The 21266-nt window shown below is 47.1% G+C and overlaps 1 protein-coding gene across 6 annotated transcripts in view; it reads left to right on the forward strand.

Annotated features, from left to right (window-relative positions):
* Positions 1-1471: 1471 nt before the first annotated feature.
* LOC121590582 (furin-like protease 2) overlaps positions 1472-21266 on the forward strand; it is a 191814-nt gene continuing 172019 nt past the window's right edge. For 3 of the 6 annotated variants that reach the window (XM_041910381.1, XM_041910378.1, XM_041910383.1), the window contains exons 1-2: positions 7774-8200; positions 11534-12170. The gene's annotated coding sequence lies outside the window, so the exon portion shown is untranslated. The other 3 variants (XM_041910379.1, XM_041910382.1, XM_041910380.1) reach the window with 3 other exon arrangements.

The raw sequence follows: 21266 nt of genomic DNA on the forward strand, positions 1-21266 counted from the left end.
TCGAACACCTGCATGGTGGGACATGAGTCTAGCATCCTCATATTATGCCTCAGCCATCGTATCCTGCCAGTTTTTCGCTACCGTCAGGATGCTCGGTTCGCCGTACAGCTCAGCAAGCTCGTGGTTCATCCTTCTCCTCCACGCTCCATGCTCGAACACACCGCCAAAGATGGCCCCGTAGGATGCGTCGTTCAAACACGCCCAGAGCGCATCCTCCTCTCGGATGGTCCAAGACTCGTGTCCATAAAAGACCACCGGGTGAATCAATTTGCGAGATATCTCACATTTCGTGCGGGCTCGAAGTCTTCTGGACCTCATAAGTCGGTGAAGCCCGGATGTCGCTGCTGATGTCGTTGTCCGACCGTCTGAGATAGCAGAACTCCTTCACTACCTCAAGATTGTCGCCGTCGGCCGTACACGGCTTCCCAGATGGTCTGAGTCTCCGGCATACAGGTACTTTGTCTTCGTCGCATTGATCCTCAATCCAATTCTTGCCGCTTCGCGTTTGAGACGGGTGTATGAGGCACACCTTCGCTGTTGTCCTGCCGATGATGTCGATGTCATCCGCGAAGCCAAAAAATTGGAGAGACCGGTAAAGGCGCCACGGATGTCGTTGTCTAGCCTCACGCTTCAATGACCCCTTTGAAATTCGAACAGTTCCGACATCCAGCTCGATACTCGATACTTCCGACTGCAGGGTGATTTGCACTGCACCCCGTTCATGGTGGCCTCTAACGGCCAGATCAGCGTCCCAGGGAAGTGTTCCATAGCTCTTTCCCGCCGCCGTGAAGGCGATGAACAGGTGGTGCGAAGGGATCTGGCGCTCTCGGCACTTCTGGAGGATCTGCGGGGATACAACGATGCGATCGGTGTGGATTTGCCTCCGATAGGACTGGGAACATGCCCTAAAGGCGTCCGTGAGGCTACGAGAAGCTTCGTCCAATCCGGAATTCACGCATGCGCAGGCCCATGTGCGTCTCGGATGGCCAAAACAGGACTCCTCACTCGTTTTCCACGATCGCTGCTCGCCTTTTCCGTTCGATTTCGCGCGAAAATCGCGCCAATTCGTTTCGACCACGTGTCGCGGCCAACCGTCAAAATTGCAACAACAAAAAAAAACAAAAACAAATTTTTGAATCCGATCGCGAAATTTGAATTTTTCCGACTCCCGCCGCATGCGACCGTTGAAAATTGCGAAAAACTTGCTGTTCAAGCGGAATTCGACACATTTGCCAGTAGTTCGTAATTTTCCCGTGCTTTGTGTAATTTATTCTAACGAATTTCAGCAATTTTGCGTAATTTTTGATGATTTTTTTGTAATTTTCGTAATTTTTGCGAAAAAAAATAATTTTCCCAATTTGCCCAACATCTCCGTCCGACGGCCCACCACTAGGCACCACAAAGCGCTAGCGCTGTTGTTGTGGTGTGGCGGCGCTCGGTACTACTGCGCAAGACAGCTGATTGTCAAAATCGCTGCGTGTGTCCGTTGTTGTCGTGCGTGTGGGGGGGCTGCCAAACAGGTTTCGCTCGCACGGGGCTGGCCGCGTTTTGCGTCGCTAATTTCACGTGTGCCCGATGCTGCAGTCGTGATCGCTGGTGCCCGAACGGGAAGTGCAAGTGCAGTGTGCGAAGTGAATGCGCCTTCGGTTCCGGAAAGCCCGTGCACCCCGCGGGTCCGGTTTTGTTGATAAGCTTCGGCGTGAGATTGTCTCCATTTGTGTCCCGCAGGCACGACCCGTACGACGACTCGAGAGACAGGCAGACAGGTGAGGGATCGCGACCGCGAGCACGGAGGAGACCGGAATAGTAAAAGTGCTTTGCTTCCTCTACCGGCTAACCTTCCCCCACGAGCGGCCGAGAGGTCGGACTCAGCTGGAGGTAGTCGGAAGCGGGAGAGAAATGGTAATTTACTTTCACTTTCCGAATGGTGTGCCAGCCGTTTCGGGGTTCCCTTCCTCTTTTCTGTGTGTGTGTGTGAGGGTAGCGGATTGGGACCCCTTCCGTGGTGTCCGTTTCTTTCGGATGTGTGAGCTAAAGCGGCGAGAGGGCTGCCACTCCCGGGTTTGGTAAAGGGCACGCCGGCATCACCGTGAAAGCTCGCTCAAAACCTGTGCCGCCTGTGCGCGAAACCAGGAAAGAAACTGCATCCGAAGGGAAGAATAGGCGAATCGGTGCATCAGGGTGCACTTGTTGCACTTTCGCGCAACCATTGCGCGGCCCCTTTTGTGCAATGCAGCAATTATTGGGTCCTGCAACTTGCATCACGATCAGCAGCATCGTGTGCAAGAACGTCGTCATCGATGGGATACCGTTGCGTTTCACCCGAACGATCGTTACTCACAATATGTAAAGTGAACGATCCAACCGTCGGACCCTTCTGCACCGATATGGGCGGGCTGGAAAAGGGGCCAGCGAACACTCAATCACGGCCATCAGAAGCGGAGGCCCTCCCCGTTGTTACGTGATTATCATGAAGACACTCGAACGGGAATGATGTTGCAACCCGAAACGATGCAGTTTGCTTGATCCGGATCGAGTGGTATCTCATAATCCTGAATTATAGTCCGCAGCAGGCTTCACTGGAAGGTTTATTATGAAGGCGGGTTAGGAAAACGAAATGAAGATTTTTACCGAAAACCAAGCACAGTGTCAGTTTGGTTAAGCATTGCCATTCTTGGTGGTCATTTAAAACCTGTTGCTCGTCCGCCAAGCCCCACTCCAGCACCAAATGATTCTTACGATGGCTTCACATCGACCGAAGGAACCAAACCAGCCATGAAATAAGAGGCTCAGTGAGGCCACATCCATTACAGTGGTGGGTGTTTTTGCACAACAAAAAGAAGGAAAAAAACAAGAGCACGCAAATGACGTAAGCGCCTCAACAGCACACACGAACTGTGTATTCCTCCCGCAGGCCAGACCAGGCCAGGCGGTACGTACGTACGCACGGCGGCATCAGGCGGTTTGGGTTTGTTTATTCGTTTGCCAGACTCTCTTGCCTGGCCGGGCAGTTGGCGTGTACCGTCTTGTGGGCACGTTTGCCGTGGGTCTGAAATGCGCATGTTATTTACGGATCGCATGTGAGCGGCTTACCAACAGACGAGTTTTTAAGAAACCGAACCAGAAGCACGACCAAACGTGGTACAAATCGAAATGAGGGTACTTGAGGATTGGAGCTTCCAGTATCGATAGGTGACTCAATTGGCATGGATTCGCCACCCATGTGTGTGTTTGTGGTTATTTTATCTCAACATTATCATTTAGCGCAGTAAGCGATAGAGCAAATCGAAAAAAAAAACATTCCCCATTCGACACCCGGCCAGTTACTGATAATAATGTTTGACCTGACCCACATGCCACCCCGGCACACACCGGAACGATTCGTCGGGCTTTAATTATCACCGCTGGTGGCAGCAGATGGACAATCCAAACAACGCACCTACAGTGGAATGCTTTCAACTGTTCCGTTCTGTGCAAAGAACTTCATCTTGAACATCGCGTTTGGACAGCGTTCAAGGTGGGACACAACACACTCAAAAACACACAAAGCCAGACCAGACCAGGCGTCGATGCGAAAAATCCCCTTTGTGGTGCGTTTCTGTTCACGTACACGTCCGCTGCGCTGCGCTGCAGGTTAGGTGCAGTTGTCCACTTCCGGGACGGTTCCACCGGCGACAGACAACGAATGGAGGGGGGGAGGGGGTTGCGAGGTCACGTGTACGGTGATAATTGTACAGCAAACGGTTAAACGAAGGCCGCGCGGCGGAAGGGTGTGCTACGCTGCAAATCGTCGTCGCTGGGAGCGAACGTTGGAAAGCGAACGGAACAAAGAGGCAAACCATCACCACCACCCGGTTGGTGTGATTTTATTTTTCAACCTTGAATCGTCAAAGGTTGAGCCGAATGCATCTTCGCGATTATATCACCGTGTGTTGTCGGCAGAGGGACTGGATGAACGACGGCAGTGCTATCTTCACGCGTTCGATCGGTTCCGGCCGTACACGGTTGTTGCCGGTTGCGGCCAGCAGCACCGGATGAGTTTGATTTATTGAAGCGCTTATTTATGGTGGCGTGATTTTAGCGACTAGCCGGGTGTGGGCTATTGCAGGCTGCCGGAGGTGTATTTCGTTTATTGGTAAACACTGCTTTATTGACAGTGTGCATTAGCAGTTTGAAGGATGAACTCAAGCGCGAACAATATTCGATTAATTCTCTAACGGGTGTAGAGAATTTAGAAAAACACTTAACGACCCCCCCCCCCCCCACTGCTCCAGAGTAATGAGAAGCAACGTGGCATACTTCACGAAACTCATTCTGACCACCACCAATTGAAACCGGTCGGAATGGTAGAAACAGGTCTTGAAAGTCACCAAACATGGTCCCCACTCCCCCTGTTTTTTTGTTTTTTGGACAGCATCCTACGACAAATGGCCACAGTCTCTGCTGCCGTCATACGATGGAACTCGCTTTGAGGTGGCGCAATTTAAACCCACCGCTTTGCACCGTCGCCGTCTTTGCCGATCGGTCGTGGCCGGCAGCACAACGCACTATACTCGTCGTCATTGGCGTCATCGTTTGGAATGGATTTTTCAAACATCGATGCAAAACCCGCCGCGCCGTGTTAGCCGTGTGCCGCGTGCGCCCCGCGACAACCTTCGCAGACCGATTGGCGGGATTCCCTCCCTCACTCCGTCCTCGTCACGTTAATCCCCTTCCCAGTGTCGCGCTTACCAATGTGGCCCGGGCGCATGTATCGGCTACCCGAAGTACGTGCTGGATTGTGGTTTGAAAGTTACGATTAAGGCGAACGTTTTAGGGAGGGAGGGTGTTGTTTTTTGTGTTGTCGTTGGCTTTTTGTCCACCTCTCCTCCGCTTTTCTGGTGGCTCCACAGCGTTGTCCAGCGCTTTATGCAAAAGTTAAACTATTCCGGGGCGCAGGTTTCAGGTGTTAGATTTGCTACAAAATCATTCTACTTTATAGGACAATCATAAAGCGAAGCTTTTCGAAGCTACAAACTTACCGAATGCATGCACAATGACCGGGGGTTTTTCTCTTCAAATGGTGCATCAAGCTACCGTTTCGTACCTAGGCACATGCTCGCGCTCCCGATAAATGCCTTCTTTTGTTGCTCTTGCTAGACGACCTGGTGGTGGTTGCTCTGTTGTTTTTTTGTTTGTTTGCTCCCCTCTATTTGGAGCGGTACGTGTTCGCGGACCCGGCATGCGCCTTCGCGCTGTTCGTTTGTATTCTGACAATTCGCGTCTATTTCAAATCACGCCAGCAGCAGCGGCCACGTGTAACCCTTTCCGCCCCACCGGTTCAACTCCTGCCCAACTAGTTTGGGGGGGTAGTTAGCACGATAAGGGGGACCACATACCACTATCAAACCCGTGTCACACACATACTGGAAAGGGAATTTCGCTCACTAGCGAATGCACAATGGCGGCAATTAAAGCTGGTGTCTGTTACGTTACAAGATGCGCGCAGGGCAGTAGTGGAGACGAGGGGAGTACAGCCGTTTGCCGATGCACCGCGTGTGTGTGCGTGTGTTTATGCAAAAGGGTAGCAGTTCTTTTTTTCTGCGTTTGTGTTTCGCTTTCCGCGAATCGCTTGATTGTCATCGGGGGGTGGTGGTGGTGGATGTGATTTGTCGGTTTGTTTGTTTGTGTTTCTATTCCGTCCTTATCGCAACGGTGCGGTGTGTGGGGTGCATCGTTTTGTGGTGGCTTTTGCAATTGATCAATGGTGGATTGATTCGTTTGTGGAAAAGGTGGCAGTTTGACAGGCCTTTCTGCCGTAGCGTTTCATCCCTCTGAAGTTTGTTTCTGTTAATGATGTTTGATAGGAAATTATTAAAAAAAACTTATTAAAAAAAATTAAAAATAATTTAACTTAGGTAAAATTTGTACACGCAGTTTCCGAGCTACGTGGTACCTCTTGTACGCGGATTTGGGAAATGCGAGTCTTTTAAGTTATTTGAGCAAATTGTTCCATCAATTGTCAAATACAAAATAAATGTAATTTTCGTCGATCATTGAAAAAAAGGCTGAAAATTGTGATCTTCAGTCAAAATAATTTGATATTACAATTTCAGAGGCTACATAATACCACCTCAAGCAAAAAAATTACATGACAATTAGCGTATTGTATATTTTGGTGTGAAAAATTCGACTTCCGCAGAAATCCGATATAAACGCAGGTTTCTTTTCGGTTCGTAACCCCTGCATATACTAAACAGTAGCTAATTTAAATAGACAGATTAGTTAGTAGTATAGTAGTGACTGTGTGGCAATAAAAGTCCCGTATAAAAATTTGAACCGTACACGAAATACCATCCCAAACGAGATACGAACTCAGTTCTTATCGTGCGCTTACCCGAAGACTTTACCACGGCACTATGTGCCCTACCCAGCTTGGGCGCGCTTGAATGACAATATAAAGAGGCGAAGCAGTATATGTATGTGCGTTAAATGAATTCTCTTTCCAGCTTTGGGTTGTAGCAAGTTTTGTTTGAACCATCGTTTGCCGTTGTTCGTGTTCCAAAAAGTTGCCAACGCAGGAATGCAGTTTTGTGTTTGTTGGTTTTCGTTTTCTATTTTCTCGCACCGAATACATTTAACCCTGAACTACTGCCGCACGGCTGGGCGCCGCTTCCTTATTAACGTTTCCAGTGAGTGCTGACCCTGAGCTGGTTCGGCTGAAATCCATAAAATTAGTTTTGCAAATGCTGTTTCACTTCTGCTGCATCGGTCCATCGGTTAAACGAAAACGTTCCTGTGGCGTCTTTTTTCCAGTTTGTTTGTTGTTTATTGTCGTCTTATTTCGTTATTCATTTCTTATTTGGGGATTCTCGTTCGAGACGCATCTGCTTGTTTTTGTGTGCTGGTGTAATCCTCCTGCCGAATTGGATACTCACCGGGGCCGGCCTGACTGGCTGACCAAACCGCTTCACGCGATTTCACTTTTCTTTACCGTCCGCTACATCCCCGCTCCGTCCCATAGTCGAAAAAGGGAAGGGGATTTTTGTGGTGTGACATTTTTTCTTCTGTTTATTTCTTAATGTCTCTCGAAGGACGTTTGCGCGAGATGTGAGGCAGTGGCAGAAACAATCTCCTATTTGTGAATGTTGTTGTTGTTGTTGCTGTGGTTGTTTGTGAATGTATACTGCCAGAGCCACCGCGGTGCAATCGGAGAGCCACTCGACAACGCTCCGAAAAGAGTAGTGTTCTCTTTTCGGTGAAGGGCCTGAGAGCGTCCCTGAGGGCGAGTTCGTCGTTTTGAGCACGAGTTGTGTGGGGGGGAAGAAAGTGGGTGATGGTTCGGGTTTGCTTTTGTAGTTTCTTCACAGGAAGCTGTATCGATACTGGTCGATTATCAAACGTTATCGTGCTCTACTGTTGCGGCCGATTGCGTGAGGGGTTTGTAGCCACCTTATCCAACGCATGGTTTGTGCAACCGAGGTGCCTTCACAAAACTCACCGGTTGGTTAATCAAGATTCGGACCCCAGGTCGCCCACGAATTCCCATTCCCACTGTCGCGGTGAACCGCCTTCCGAGAGCAAAAATGTGCGTGTACTACGCGCTCTTCTCTCATTCTCTCTCTCTCTCCCTTTATCTGCGATGATGTTCATTGCTCGGGCGTTTGCGAAAGCTTCATCGCGCCTCGTGGGTTCGGGTTTTCGTGCCTCGAAGTCGTCGGCCGCGGTCGTGTACCGTTCATTTTGCGTTCATTTCACACTGGCCACACAACACCACGGGGCCACGAGCAACGACAGTCTCGGGTCGGGTTTTGGGGCGGCATTCGGGTGGCTCAGCAGCAGCTGTTTTTTGGAGCTGGGCAGCAGGTTCGCTATGCCGCGCCGTGTTCACGCATTCATTCAGTGTTGGAACGCGTTCCGGTGCGGACACGGTGTGTCGAAGACGATCGACAGCGGCGATAAACGGACGAACGAACGCGAGCTCGCGGTGGTGTGTTTTTTTCGGTTTGTGTGTTGCGTTTTACCACTGGGGTGAGTGCGTGCTGCGTACCGCAAGCTGTTTCCCCCCACCTCCTGGTTGTCGTTGCGTATGTAGCGCACCTTGTGCTCCCCCCCCCCGCATCGGCTCGGGACGACTTTTCCCTTCCGGTTCTTAGCTGCCCGGAGAAGCGGAAATCGTGTGTCGCTTAATCTAATCGGCTCGGTGTTGGAAAAGAAAAGTGTAAGTTCCTGTGTTCCCACCCTACCCTATGTGCGTTGCTCTGTGTGTGTCTGTGTGCGTGTGTATTAGTGGTCAGCGCGAGGCCCTAACCCCAAAATTCATCCCTTCCGCTGTTGCACGGTGAATTCCGCGGGTTGGCAATTCGTACTTCTTCGTACCACTCGCAATGTACGTGTACTGGGTGGGTTGCGTTGCGCTTTTTGTCTTGTTTTTTGCTTTTGCCCCACGAACACGAACGAACGCCGTCCCTCCCGTCAATCTCGCTGGCTGGGCATTCTTTTCCCCACGTCGTGTCGCCATCGGTGGTTGTCGAAGATGTTGTTGTTGTTGTTGTTGTTGGCTGGCCAGTTCAGATCAACTGCTGCTACCTTGTTGATCACCTTCGGGGTCGGTGTCTGTCTCTCCGTCGCGACTCTTCGCTCACAACAGCCCCCCCCCCATCCCATTCAGCTCTTCAGCGTTTTTGCTGCTGCTGCTGTTGCGTTCACTGGGCCTGGGCTGCGAGGGCACATGAATTGTTGCGCAAAGCTTACCCACTCGGTTGGAACTACGTCCAAGCGGGTTTGTGTGTGTGTGAGTGTTCGTATGCGAGCGTGATTTGATCCGATCACGGGTCAAATATGTCCAGCAGAAGTGGACAGTCTCGCCGCAACCATAAAGCGATGTAATAATCGGCCAGCAGCCCCCAGCTAGCTGCGCCCCTCCTAACAACAAATCACCACCCCACAGCATCAATCCAGTGACTTTGTGTGTGTGTGTGTGTGTGGTTTTTCTGCCATTTTTACGTCAAACGGAACAATAATTTCATCACAAAAGTTCGTTAACAGTGCCTAGTTTAGGGTATCTCTATGTACATGTGTATCTGTGTGGGTGTGTGTGTGTGCGCGCAAAAGAAACAAAAGTGTGCGAATTGTGTTGAGCAAAACAGAAACAAAAAAACATTAGAAATTGAAGCATAAAAAGCTCCCATGCCAATTGTGGGGACCGGTCGGGTTGTGTGTGTGGGCGTTGAAAATTAAAACAACCCACCGGAACCGGAACCCTGCGATTACGCTTCCCACCAGCCCAGCCGCTGCGCTGCCGGTGGCTTTGTGTGGCTGGTGTTTCTCGCATATTTTCCCTCCCGCCCGAAGAAAAGGGAGGAAGAAGAAAAAAAGCGATCCTTTCCACCTCACCTATACTGTCCAGGTATTCGGGTAGGACGTTTTTTTTTGCACCAAACATACCAAAAAATCCTTGTCCAATTTTCACCAGAGCCCGATCTGTTGGGTTTGTGTTTTTTGTTCTCTTCTGGTTTGCCCCATCGCCCTCGATTGATTGTGGCTACCTTTTTATTGTGTGCGTGTGTGTGTGCGCTTCTCTATGCGATATGGTTTTTGTTTCATTTTGTGCGCAAATTTTGTTGTGCCGGGCACGGGGGATAAGGTTTGCAAATATTATTAGGGATACGGGTGTTTTTGGTTAGGGAAGCAGCCCACACAAACTAACAAAAAAAAATCCTCCTCTTTCTGTCTCTCTTGCACGCACACACTCATCGGCAAAAGGATTTGGCTCATCCACCGGCAATAGAGCTAAAGCTGTGCAGCTTTAGTCACGAACACAGCACACTGGCAATTCTCGTGTGCGTTTTATTTCATGCTTCCCGGGAGAAGTATTCCAACACCCGACCGATGGCAGCGGGCGTGGAGGCGTTTGGGTTTGGGTTGGGTTAGGTCTGTGCGTTTTTTTTTCGTTTTGTCTGTTGTTTCGTACTTGGCAGACAGGACCAGAAAACCAGGGGGGACCTGTGTGCGTGTTTGTGTGTGTGTATATAATGTCTGCTATGCTGCAACCGCTCTGTTGTAGGCGTTTCAATCGTCCTTTTTGGGATAGATTGTTTTCGTAGCCTCTTTCTTTTTGCTCACCTAGCAGCACCAGCAGTCCCAGGCAGCTAAGATCCTGGAACCACTGCCACTGCTGCAGTGATTTCATCATCCGGCACCTTTTTGGTTTGGTTAGGATTCCCCCCTCCCCAACCTCCTGGTACGTCAGATTGCAAATCTCGCAAGCCCGTCGCGCCCGCAACTCGGTGTCTCGGTGCGTATTGCGTGCCCCGGGAAAACGAAACGACCCTTATCAAAGGCGCGTGTGAGGTGGACGAAATTGGACACCGGGAAAAATATTGGGCCTATTGGTGGATAGGTGTTGCAGGCAAAATGGGGGAAAGAAGCTTTGCGAACGGAAATCAGGCGGCTGCTTCTGTGTGTACCGTGGGTCGTTGTGTGCGAGTAGTTGGGAAGGTTTTGAAGTGCCAGGCCATGGAAGGACAACAAATAATTCAGTGTTGAATGTTTCCGTTTTTGTGTGGCGAAGAAGTGAAGGATTGTTTGACGCTGGTGAGGAGCGAAAGAGAGAGACGACACAGAGGAACAAACGTGTGTGTGTGAGGGTTTGCTGAGTGGGTTAGGCTTTTAAGAGTTTGTTTCTTTGAGTCATACCAACACCATACCAGCAATGGATCGGTTTGTATTCTACAACCGGCTCATCGTGTTCTTGAGTTGCAGCAAACTGGGGGGTACACAATGGCGATGATGTCATGCTGTTGATGCATTGGGTGTACATTGGATTTTGTTCGCAACCTGAAAATCGCTTGAAAATCGGAATGAAATTGCGCTTTTATGGTCAACTTTAATAATTCAAGTTGTCCTGATGTGTAAGGCCTTGTATTAGTGTGTATGTCTGTCCCAAACAAAGGTTTGTACAAAGAATTTTACTTTCAAATTTAGTAGACTTTGTGCAATCGGCTGGTACGCTGTATCGATTGTGGTTGGAAAGACCTTGTAACTAATCTCTCATTGCCGAATGTTTAATGATCTTCCTAGAAGAGCTTTCTAAAGACAAATATAAATCACACATTTTCCGGAAAGATCCCAAAGTCAATTGAAACAAAACTGTAATTCCAATTTGAAATCACCTTAAAGTACTCTTCCGGAGCAACTAAAACTCCCTGTTGGGACACGTTTTGGGCAACAATAAGCGATTAGCACCGCTGCTGGTTTGTTTAGCTGCTCGGTCTCCCTGATCCCTGCTCCTAAAAAAAGGGTCCGTATCTTACTGTGGCCAGCACGGTTTTGTGCTGTTGATTCCAGCGCTGATTAAGTCAGCTGAGACACCCATCTCGGCGTGCTAAAAACCCGCCCCCGGGGGCTCTCGCCAACATTGGGACAAGCGCAAACTTTTTCCATTTAAAAGCAACTCATGATTATGTGACAGTTCTTTCGTTCCAGCGTTGGAAGTTGTGCTGCTGGGGTGTTTTATTTTTAACATCCACTTTGTTTTTTTTTTCATTTCCAGAATAAAGAGCACTGAGACTGTGTGCGCAACAGTTGCGGTCGTTCGGTGTGCGTAATTTCGGGTCGCGTGACGACGGTGACGTGTGCAAGGAGAAGTAGTAGATGACGCATAGAAATCATTCGCAATCGCTAGAATCCGTCATTCGACCCCGTGCGTGTGTGTACCGTTTAAAGTGTGCGTTATAAATGGTGTGAGCCCTTACCCCGCCGGTGGGCTTTTGCTTTTGGTTGTTGCCATTGCGAAGAGGCAAATGTGCAGTGGAAAATTTGGCCTAAAAGGCCCACGCGTCGTAAAGCTCTTGCAAGTGGAAAGCTGAAGTGGTTCAAGAAATACTCGAGTATTAAAATAGTAAAAGAAAAGGTGAATTGTGAGCTTGAGCGTGACCGGGCGTGAATGCACAAGCTCCTCTCCGGCTTCCAACGAGTACGTTGGTTTAGCTTGTGTACGTGAAGATACGTGCGCATCAAATTCCACCTAAGTGTCAATTTTAAAGGTACCGTACCTGCTTTGATCTAGCTCGTTGCAGTGCAGCGTCGTCAAAAAAAAAAACCTCCGAAAGATTTATATATTCAAACGCCGCCTGTCGCGGAGTGTCAGTTGCAGAATTGCTGTTTTGCCGACGCACCAATAAGAACAGGTAAGTTTAAGACATTGTTCAGTGTAATGTGATGACGAGGCGTACGCTGGAGGAGAAGCACATTAAATAGAAAGAGGGAGACACTTTGCGCTTCCAAAAATGATTAATGAGATCTTTGTGGAATTGGCGTGTGAATGGTTTTGGGGATTACGTTTAGTGTTTCTCGAGATGGATTGTGGATAATAGGCATCAATTCCGGAGCCTATTCCGATTCTGGGAACGATTCCGATTACAGAGCTGATTCCGCAGCCAACTTCTCACAATCTGGAATCATAATCGGCTCCGGAATCGGAACTGGCATCGAAATCAAAATCATTTCTGGAATTGAATCTTCATACAATACATGAATTGAATCTTCATACAATCGTAGCTGCGCAGGACCCAAACGCCTATTATCAAGGTGACGTTGCAATTGATTCCGATTTCGGAGCCAATTCAAACACCGGAGCGGATTTCGGACCCAATTCTGGAGCTGATTCCGCAATCGATTGCGTAAACTGATTCCGCACCTACTACCCGGATTCGATTTCAACGAAAACTTCATTTTTCCCATCACTAGTGGATAAAGCATTGATAAGGTTGAACAAGTTGAGGAGCTTTGTTTTTGATAATCATTCATCTAACCGGGAAACATTCTGTCATTACATTAGTCTGTAGTAGAAATGACAAAATAAGAGAATATACTCGAGCCTAAAATTTGTCTTGAAAAGCATTCATTTTATTTAATTGCTGAAGGATGTCTGTAATTCTTGTTAAGATTATTCACAAAAAGCTCTAGCAAGCGAATATTACTTCATGAATAACAACCTACAAACGTATTTCTGATCGTCGCAATCCCCTTGCTTCGATGTCCTCTTTGTTCACCTTACAAACCTGTCCAGCATTGAGACACCATTTAACGCATCTTGTAAGCGCGAAGATACAAGCTGCTCAAATCCATCGGTACAAGCCCAAACACAAATCCATCATCATGGCATTAATCACTCACCTGTGTGACATGTCGTTTGGCCGCTTTCGGGGTTGTGCGTGGGCCACCGCCCGTCCGAGTTTGGCCCATATGTTTGGCCCCACACAGCTCCTTCCACCTCTTGTTAGCGTAATTTTTTAACAACGCATCGTGTGCCGTTTCACGATGAACGCCGGTATGATGCAACCGGACCGATGCCAATTCACGATCATCTTGCTCTCTGGGGGTTTGTGCGGTAATACGCGAGCCGCTGAGTCCGGGTGACTGGGTGAAGCAAAAGCTTGTTTGCGCTTGGTTGCACGCAATCGAAACACAACGCACGATAACGCACATATACAGGTCGGTTTCGTTTTTCACCTACCGTAGTGCCCACTTTTCTTATCGAGTGATCGAGTTTCGAAGATGTTCGCCACCACCACCGTGCGATTGACGGAAATTACGGCCCGACTGAAGGAAATTACGCATGACTGCATTGGGGGGGTTTCGATTTCAGCTAGAGTCTGCTCTCGATTTTTAAAAGCAGCTTTTGCATTTGCAGCTTGTGTGAGTCGGTTGGCCGATCATCAGCTGCTGCTGCACGAGTTTTGGGTGGAAGAAGGTGGTCGTGTCTGTGCTGATTGGATGAGGTGGTTTTCGTAGACGAAGCGGCGACCATAAACACGTTACTTAACACACGCTCGGTGGATCTTTCTTTATGCGTCGTCAAGTTTTTCAAAAAAACCGATCGGTGCGCATTTCCCTTTATTATGTTTCCTTCCCTAATCGTACGCTTTCATCGCCCTCGACTGTGTGCCCTACCGTGTGCTGTTGTATCAGCTGTGCGTTTTCGTTTTCCGCTCGGTTCCGACGCATTAAAAGGCGAACTATTTCACTTTGCACGTCCGGCAAAATGTGGAAATGTGCGTTTATAGGGCTCGCGACGCTGGGTTTGAGGTTTTATGTTTTCACTTTTTAATTGGAAAAGCTGGCTTAAATGAGTGAGATTTAAAAGAAAAATCACGGGAAAGAAAGGGGAAATCGATAATGGAATCATAAAAATGAGCTTCGATTGAATACTTTTCATGGGAAGATTGGATGAAGGGTTGATAGAGAGAAAGGTTCATGTTTTTCATTTGCAAGTTTCTCTCATTTTATGTCGAACAATGCTAATATATAGTAAAAAGTTTTAAAAACTACCCTCGTTCTGTAAACTAGAATGTTTGACATGATGTTAATTTTATAGTTAGAATGCGATTGGAATGATTTCTGCGCTTCGTTCGTCGGTTTTATTTCGTTTTTTTCCGATAATCCAAAACCAATAAAATATTGTCAATGTAATATAAACATTCCACGCCGTCCCCTTGAAATTGTCAGTCCAAATCGTGGACAGCAGTTTCATTGCACAGTCGGGAAAGGAATGTTAGTTTATGTACTGTGTGAGCGTTCGTGTTGGGTAGGTTTTATTTAAAATAACGAATTTGTTTTATGAATATTCTACCCTTTCCACTGCATTCTCACACAAATAAAAAAACCCCAACCAAAAAGCACAAGCGGCCGGTAAGGCTGTGTGCGTGCTATAGCCATCGCTCGGTTTAGTATCGCAAAAAATGGCCACTTCGTTTGTTCAACTTTGACTGCGTTTTAAAAGAATCGAATCGGGAAAGCGGGAAATTGGAGCAAAAGGCAGAAAAATCAAACTCCATCCAAAAAAACCTCTCGCCCAAACACGAAAATGTGAGCATTTGCAGTCGGGTAGGGTAGAGGTGTGGTTGGAAAAATAAACAAGAATCCCGAATGATGGGTCGCACAGGAGAAGGAGAATGAAAAAAAAAATAAAAGAATTAACGGGTTGAGTTGTGCATTTTTCAGCTCGTTTGAACGTAAAATTTACACTAATCAGTAAACTTTGGTTGGTTGGTTGATTCACTTCACCGGTTCACCGTGCGAGCTTTTGACACACGAACCGTCCGCCGGCAGCGATAAGCGACGGTGATCGTGATATGCGGAGAGGAGATTTTTTTTCTTCTCCCGATCGGGTTCCGTTTTTCCGCTTCTTTCGAGATAAATGTTTTTTAGGTTTTTTTTTCATTATTGCGGGGTTTTCCTGCTGCTGCCGGATATGCCATACTATGCGAGCGATGCTCGGGGTACGCTGCTGTGTCAGGGGTTTTTCGGGTGTTTTTTTTTTTCTATGCGCACCAGTCACGTGCCTTTGTTCGATGGTGATTGAATTTCGGTTGACAAACTTTGGGAAAACTATTGTGCGCGAATAGTTGTTTGTTGCCTGTTTTTTTTTGTTACGGTATTGGAGGAGGAAAAATAACTTTTTCAAAATTTTATTATCATTTTGCATTGTGCGCTGCCTGTGTGCCCCGGGAAGCGTTTGCTGGTACGGTCAAATAGCGCTTTAATTAAATATTTGGCATTTTTACGATAGAAAGTTTTTGTGTGAATGGTGATCAAAGTGGGCAAAATACATTTAACTATGGGAAAAATTCAATTAAAGCTTACAAACAGCAATAAGACACACAAATAAATGTCGATTTTTGTGTGACTTGAAGGTTATTAATATATGGCTTTATATTATATGTTTTTGTTCTATATTGCTTTAAGAGATTATGTTAGGAATAATCTCCAAAGAGCTTCTCGAACAACAAACCATTAAGCTAAACCAATGGTATTGTCTAGTAAAAGGGGTGGTCACTTTGTAGAAGAAAGTTAAAGAAATGTTTTGGCAATGTTATGCTATTTAGATATGTGTGAACACTCTGGAACGGACATTCAAACATACTATAAAAAGAAAAGGAATGATTAGCGTTAAAGCAAAAAGCCGTTAGAATGTGATTTTTTTGCTCTTAAAAAACTGTATTTTTGAAAACAAAAGAATCATTTGTACCTTATGAGTCAGTGCTACAGAAAAGCAAGAGCCAATAACCTTCGGACCGGCCGTTTAGCACAATGAAACTGTTTCATATTTCACTAATCATTGTGTGTGTTTTTGCTGAGTTCCCCCCCCCCAGAAACCTTCCATAAATTTGGCAATAGCTTTATTACACCATTGAACCCCCATCCCCACCCGGCACACTGTTGCTGCGAGACGGCACACGCTTTCCCCGTCTGTTTGCTTATTACCATCCGTCTTGTGTTGCGGTTTTTGGCGGGTCAGTGTTTTCCCCCTTGATTAGCAAAACGGGGACGCAGCACAACGCGGAGGAAACCGAAACCGAGCTGCTAGAATTTAATTTACGTCACATCAAAACGTGTGTTTTTAATCGCTTGTGGTGTGTACCGTTTTTCGCTGCTCTTTAGTAGGGGAGGTTTTCCACCGTGTTTGAGTTTCTGCTCCTATTTGCTATAAAGAAACAAAGTGAAGCTAAAAACAAAAAAAACAAGAAGCACAACAGGAACATCGAAACGATGTTGGTTTTCCTCTCGATTTACTGCTTGCGTTTGAAGTGCATTCGATTTAGTTGTGTATGTGTGTGTGTGCTGGAAGTTTTCGCTTCCTTCCCCTGTCCGGTCCGCAGCAAAAGAACGGACGCAAGCCCAAACGCCAGTGGTCAGCTCAATTTACAGCGTTCGGTGTGTTGGGGGGGGGGGGGGGGGGGGGTGCTGTTTGCTCGTTTGTTTTCCTCCTGCTCGCCGTCCGGTATGCTCGAGCGCCGGCTCCTTACGAATGCTCGACACGTCCTGGCACGGTATTCTTGGCGCTTGGCATTCCTTTGGCACTTTGCTGCTGGTATGAGGAAACCGAAATCATGATGTAAGATTTAAGACGCTCTGCGCGGTGGAAAGTTAGGTTTTTGTGTTTTGTTTCCCGTGTTGTTTTGATTTGATTCGAACTTTTTTGGCTTTGTGTGGAGTGCGAGGAAGTGGGGAGGGGGGATTCGGTTGTAGAGGAGTATCAGAAACCGCGCCTGGAGTCGGTGGAGTTTGGCAAATGCCGGAGATTTGGCCCGCGAACCCCGAAGCGCTGGAAATTTTGAGTAGAAATTTCAAATAGCTACCGGCACACTGCATGATCGTTTGGTTTGTTTGGTTTCTGTGTTTTTTTTTATGGTTTCACGTCTCCAGCATTAAATCGCATTAAAGCTTCGCGAAGCTCTTTGTGAGTGTGTGTGTGTGTGTGTGTGTGTGTGTGTGTGTGTGTGGTGTGTGTGTGTGTGTGTGTGTGTGTGTGTGTGTGTGTGTTTCGCTTTTTCTCACCCTTGTCGTTGCTCCCGTGGCTTTCCGTGGCTCTGGTTACACAAGTGGAAAAATATATTTCCACTTTCCTTTGATCTGAGGTAACTGTACCAGCTGGAGGAGCTTCCGGCACACACACACACACACACACACACACACACACACACACACACACACACACACACACACACACACACACACACACACACACACACACACACACACAAGCAAACACATACACCCTGCCCCATCTCCCTGAACGATTTGCCCTTAGGCAATGATGAAAAGTTGGCTTTCGCGAGGCAGCGGAAAGGAGCGAAAGATTTCATTTCCTCTCCCAACAGGAAAAAAAGGAAGAAAGTAAAAGTCTTATTGGAAGGATGTAAAACGAGCAAAAGAAAAAAGAAAAGAAAAAAAACTAAATCAAAAAAGAAAAAATTAGAACAAAAAGTCGTTTGCGAGTTCAAGCTGAGCTGCTTCTGCTGGTGGCAAATGTACGCTTTTTCCCCGTTCTCGATGCGCGCCGTCATCCCGCCCTGTACACGCGGGCTGTAAATAGCAACAGGAAACAGCAAAGAGACGGATATGTGAATGTGGCCGCGCCCCGGGTAAACCATCGGCGCCCGGGACGAGCGTAATTTCGTTTTCGTTGGAAACTTTTCTACGTGCTCTCCAATAGCTTTACTTAGGTGCTTATGCTTCTAAGGCGCGTATAAGTGTGCGCTGTACAGTCCGCTGTGTACAAAGTTTTCTGGTCGTGTCCTGCTTCTTTTTTTATGGGATGTGTTTGGTGGGTTAGATTTATTTGCGATTTAGTTTGTTTTATTTTACCAGTTCAAGTGCGGATTAGTACGGTGGAAAAACTCGTGTGCTTAATCGTGTAAGGATGTATCGCACTACGTGGTCAGATTGAAAGGAAGCAAAACTGATTTTTTCTTCACTTTCTGCGCTGAGGTTGATGTTTCGTGTTTCGAGCGTTTTTTAGTATCGTAAGAGAGAAAGATAATTCAATGTGCCATGAAGAGAGATTTTGTTTGAAAATTAACCTTTATGAAACTAATGAAACGAATTGGTTTCGAGCATTGCCTGCACACCTCTCGGTAAAATGGATGCAGTGTTTGGATGCATCCGCTGCAACACTAGTCGTTCGAGTCGCAGCTGTTCGTGAAAATGCACCACAACCGACCTGCATGGGGGCGCTCTTCACGAACCGCCGCTACTTGCTAGTCAAAGCGAACATACACGCGTAGGGGTACGACCACTTCCTGGCCGGGTTGGTAAAATTTAAATGTAGTACACGTCCGACCGGTCCACAGCCCGGGCCACCACTGCACAGGAACAGGCTAATTCCATTGCCCATTTTCCATTTTCCATTAGCAACCGCATCCGCACTGCCGACACAATTGTGTGGTGGTCCTCACGCAGAACGCAACCTCGCGCCTGGGAGAAGGGATGAATGCAGAAAGGAAGCAAAAAAAAGAATGGACAGAAAACAAACCAACACCAATTGCGCACCGGTTTAGCGCGTCTGTACGCGAGTGTTTGTATAAAAGGGGCGAGGGAAAATAACAGCATAACCCCAAACAGGTTGGCTAAAGAGGAGGAGGAGGGGTTTGGTGGTGGAAACACTCCAAATGTGCAAACGCTAGCGTCCGCGTTGTCCGCGCTAGTAGATGTCTGTGTGCGTGTGTGTGGAAGGGCATATGGTGGAAAATATTGCAAATAATGAAAAAAATAAAAATCCCCCACCAAACCACATACACACAACTTGAGTGAAAGGTGAGTGGAGTAGAGATGGAAATGGAGCAAAAACATACACACAAACACACACATCATGGCACGGCAGGGGAATCCGCCGACGGCTCTAACTTAAAACATGCGGAAGATGTTATTGACCAATGTTGCCTATTTGTGCGTTTTCACTGGTCCGGGAGGTGAGTGTGTGGGTTTTCTTTTTTCCTTTTTTTAATTTTCACCCGTGGACGCTTGTGTTCCCACCATCAGGGGTTGTTAGCATACTACAGCACGCGCAAGTACACACTGTAAACACACACCCACACACACACACACACACACACACACACACACACACACACACACACACACACACACACACACACACACACACACACACACACACACACACACACACACACACACACACACACACACACACACACACACAACACACACACACACACACACACACACACACACACACACACACACACACACACGTGGTTCTTTTGCCCGAAAGTGGTCGGTCGGGCTTGTTCGGACCGGGCTCTGCAGGCGGTTGGGGCCTTTTTTTTGTTATTGGCCTGGGTTCGTCGCTGCCGTTGTCGCAGATCCCTTGGTAGTTGTTTGCTTTTGGGAAGCTTTTTGTGTTCCCTTTATTAGCACCCTTCCTGAGCTCTGAGTTGGTTGTTCACGATGGGACGATTGCATTTTGCATTGACACTGGCGCGGGAAACAGAAACTAACAGGGTTCGTCGCCTTGGTGAGCACGTTTTTTTTTCAAAGTGCCTAGAAATTGTCTCTACGTGAATTGGGATGCTAGGCACATTTGTTTGTAGACGAGTGGTAAGGCATTGGCGGCAGTTGGTTGTTGCAGGTGTGCCCGGCCCAAAACTACATGCAACCAACCAAAAAAAAAAAAAAAAAGGTTGGTGTCTCTCCTAGGTGGCCAAACGGTGGCGTTAGCTGGACGACGGGTGTAGCAAAAAAGAGAGTGTGTTTGTAAACGACCGGTTGGCGATTGCCAATTACAGCAGAATGGAAAGCTGTTAGGCAGCAGCCGGCACTCACAACGGCATGGCAAAGGTTCAGCGCTGCTAACGGATGTGACGTTGTTTTAGTGGGTGCTGAAGCGATGGCTAAAATATGCGTTTGAAATGGTGACTGGTACTATCGATGAGGGTTTTTTTTGTCGTTATACACATACACTTGAACGTTTGATTTAGTAAAGAAAAGGAATGAAACTAGAATATTTGCTGGAATAAGAAAAATAGTTCATTTTAATGTTATGATTCTAGTAGCATGAATATCAAACAGTGAACAAAACTACACATTTTACCGTAGATGACATGACATTATGATGAACATTGTCATCAATTTATGCTTTAACTATAACAATGACAGTATCAACAGAGCGAAGCCTTGTATGTTTTTTTACATGATGATTTATTCTATCGCATTTGCTCGGAAGCAGAAATGCTGATGCATACCTTCCAGCAGTGGAGAGGCCACAAAACCGTGAACTACTAGCGTGAGCAATATTTCCCCTGAATTGGTTAACGCACAACCCGATCAACGCGATTCGCAGGCATTTCACAAGAATGATGATAATCATTATTCCAATACCATTCCATCATCATTAGGATTAATTATTATTGCTATTCGCGGGAGGCTTGCTGTGCCGTTCCTAGCGTTCCGAGCATATGTCATCGCGACCAGACTATAATGGGATTGAAAATGTTGGTTTCTCTGATGCTGACGAAAACCTAATCCGAGTCTCTGATCTTGTGGTACGTGTAGCGCACTTTTGTGTGATGTATGCAGGCTGTGTAGCTAGAATTCAACGAAATGAATGTGACATTGCATAGATATCGTTTTCAGAACTTTCTATGGTTTTAATGAATTTAGTTTCATTGTGTGCGTTTTATTATTTCAAAGCAATTACAGCCAAAGGAAAACAGAACAAATTAAAGTTCTGTCATTGTATTTAAAGCTGGTTATGTTTTGTCTGTTAAGAAATATACAAAAAACCCTTCCACCATCTAGCCCTGTACCAGGGAAACAACAAGTTCAATTACAACTACACACTACCGCTGTTTGTACAAATAAAAAAAAAGTTCCCACGATCTAGCGCGCCTGGCTCCTGCCAGGACTTCCGTAGCATTCCTGTTTTTATTCCCGTGCCGTCATTAAATTGATCGCCTAAATGGACAATATTTCCGTCCATT

The sequence above is a fragment of the Anopheles merus genome, chromosome 2R, assembly GCF_017562075.2.
Source record: "Anopheles merus strain MAF chromosome 2R, AmerM5.1, whole genome shotgun sequence".
NCBI classification, from domain to species: domain Eukaryota; kingdom Metazoa; phylum Arthropoda; class Insecta; order Diptera; family Culicidae; genus Anopheles; species Anopheles merus.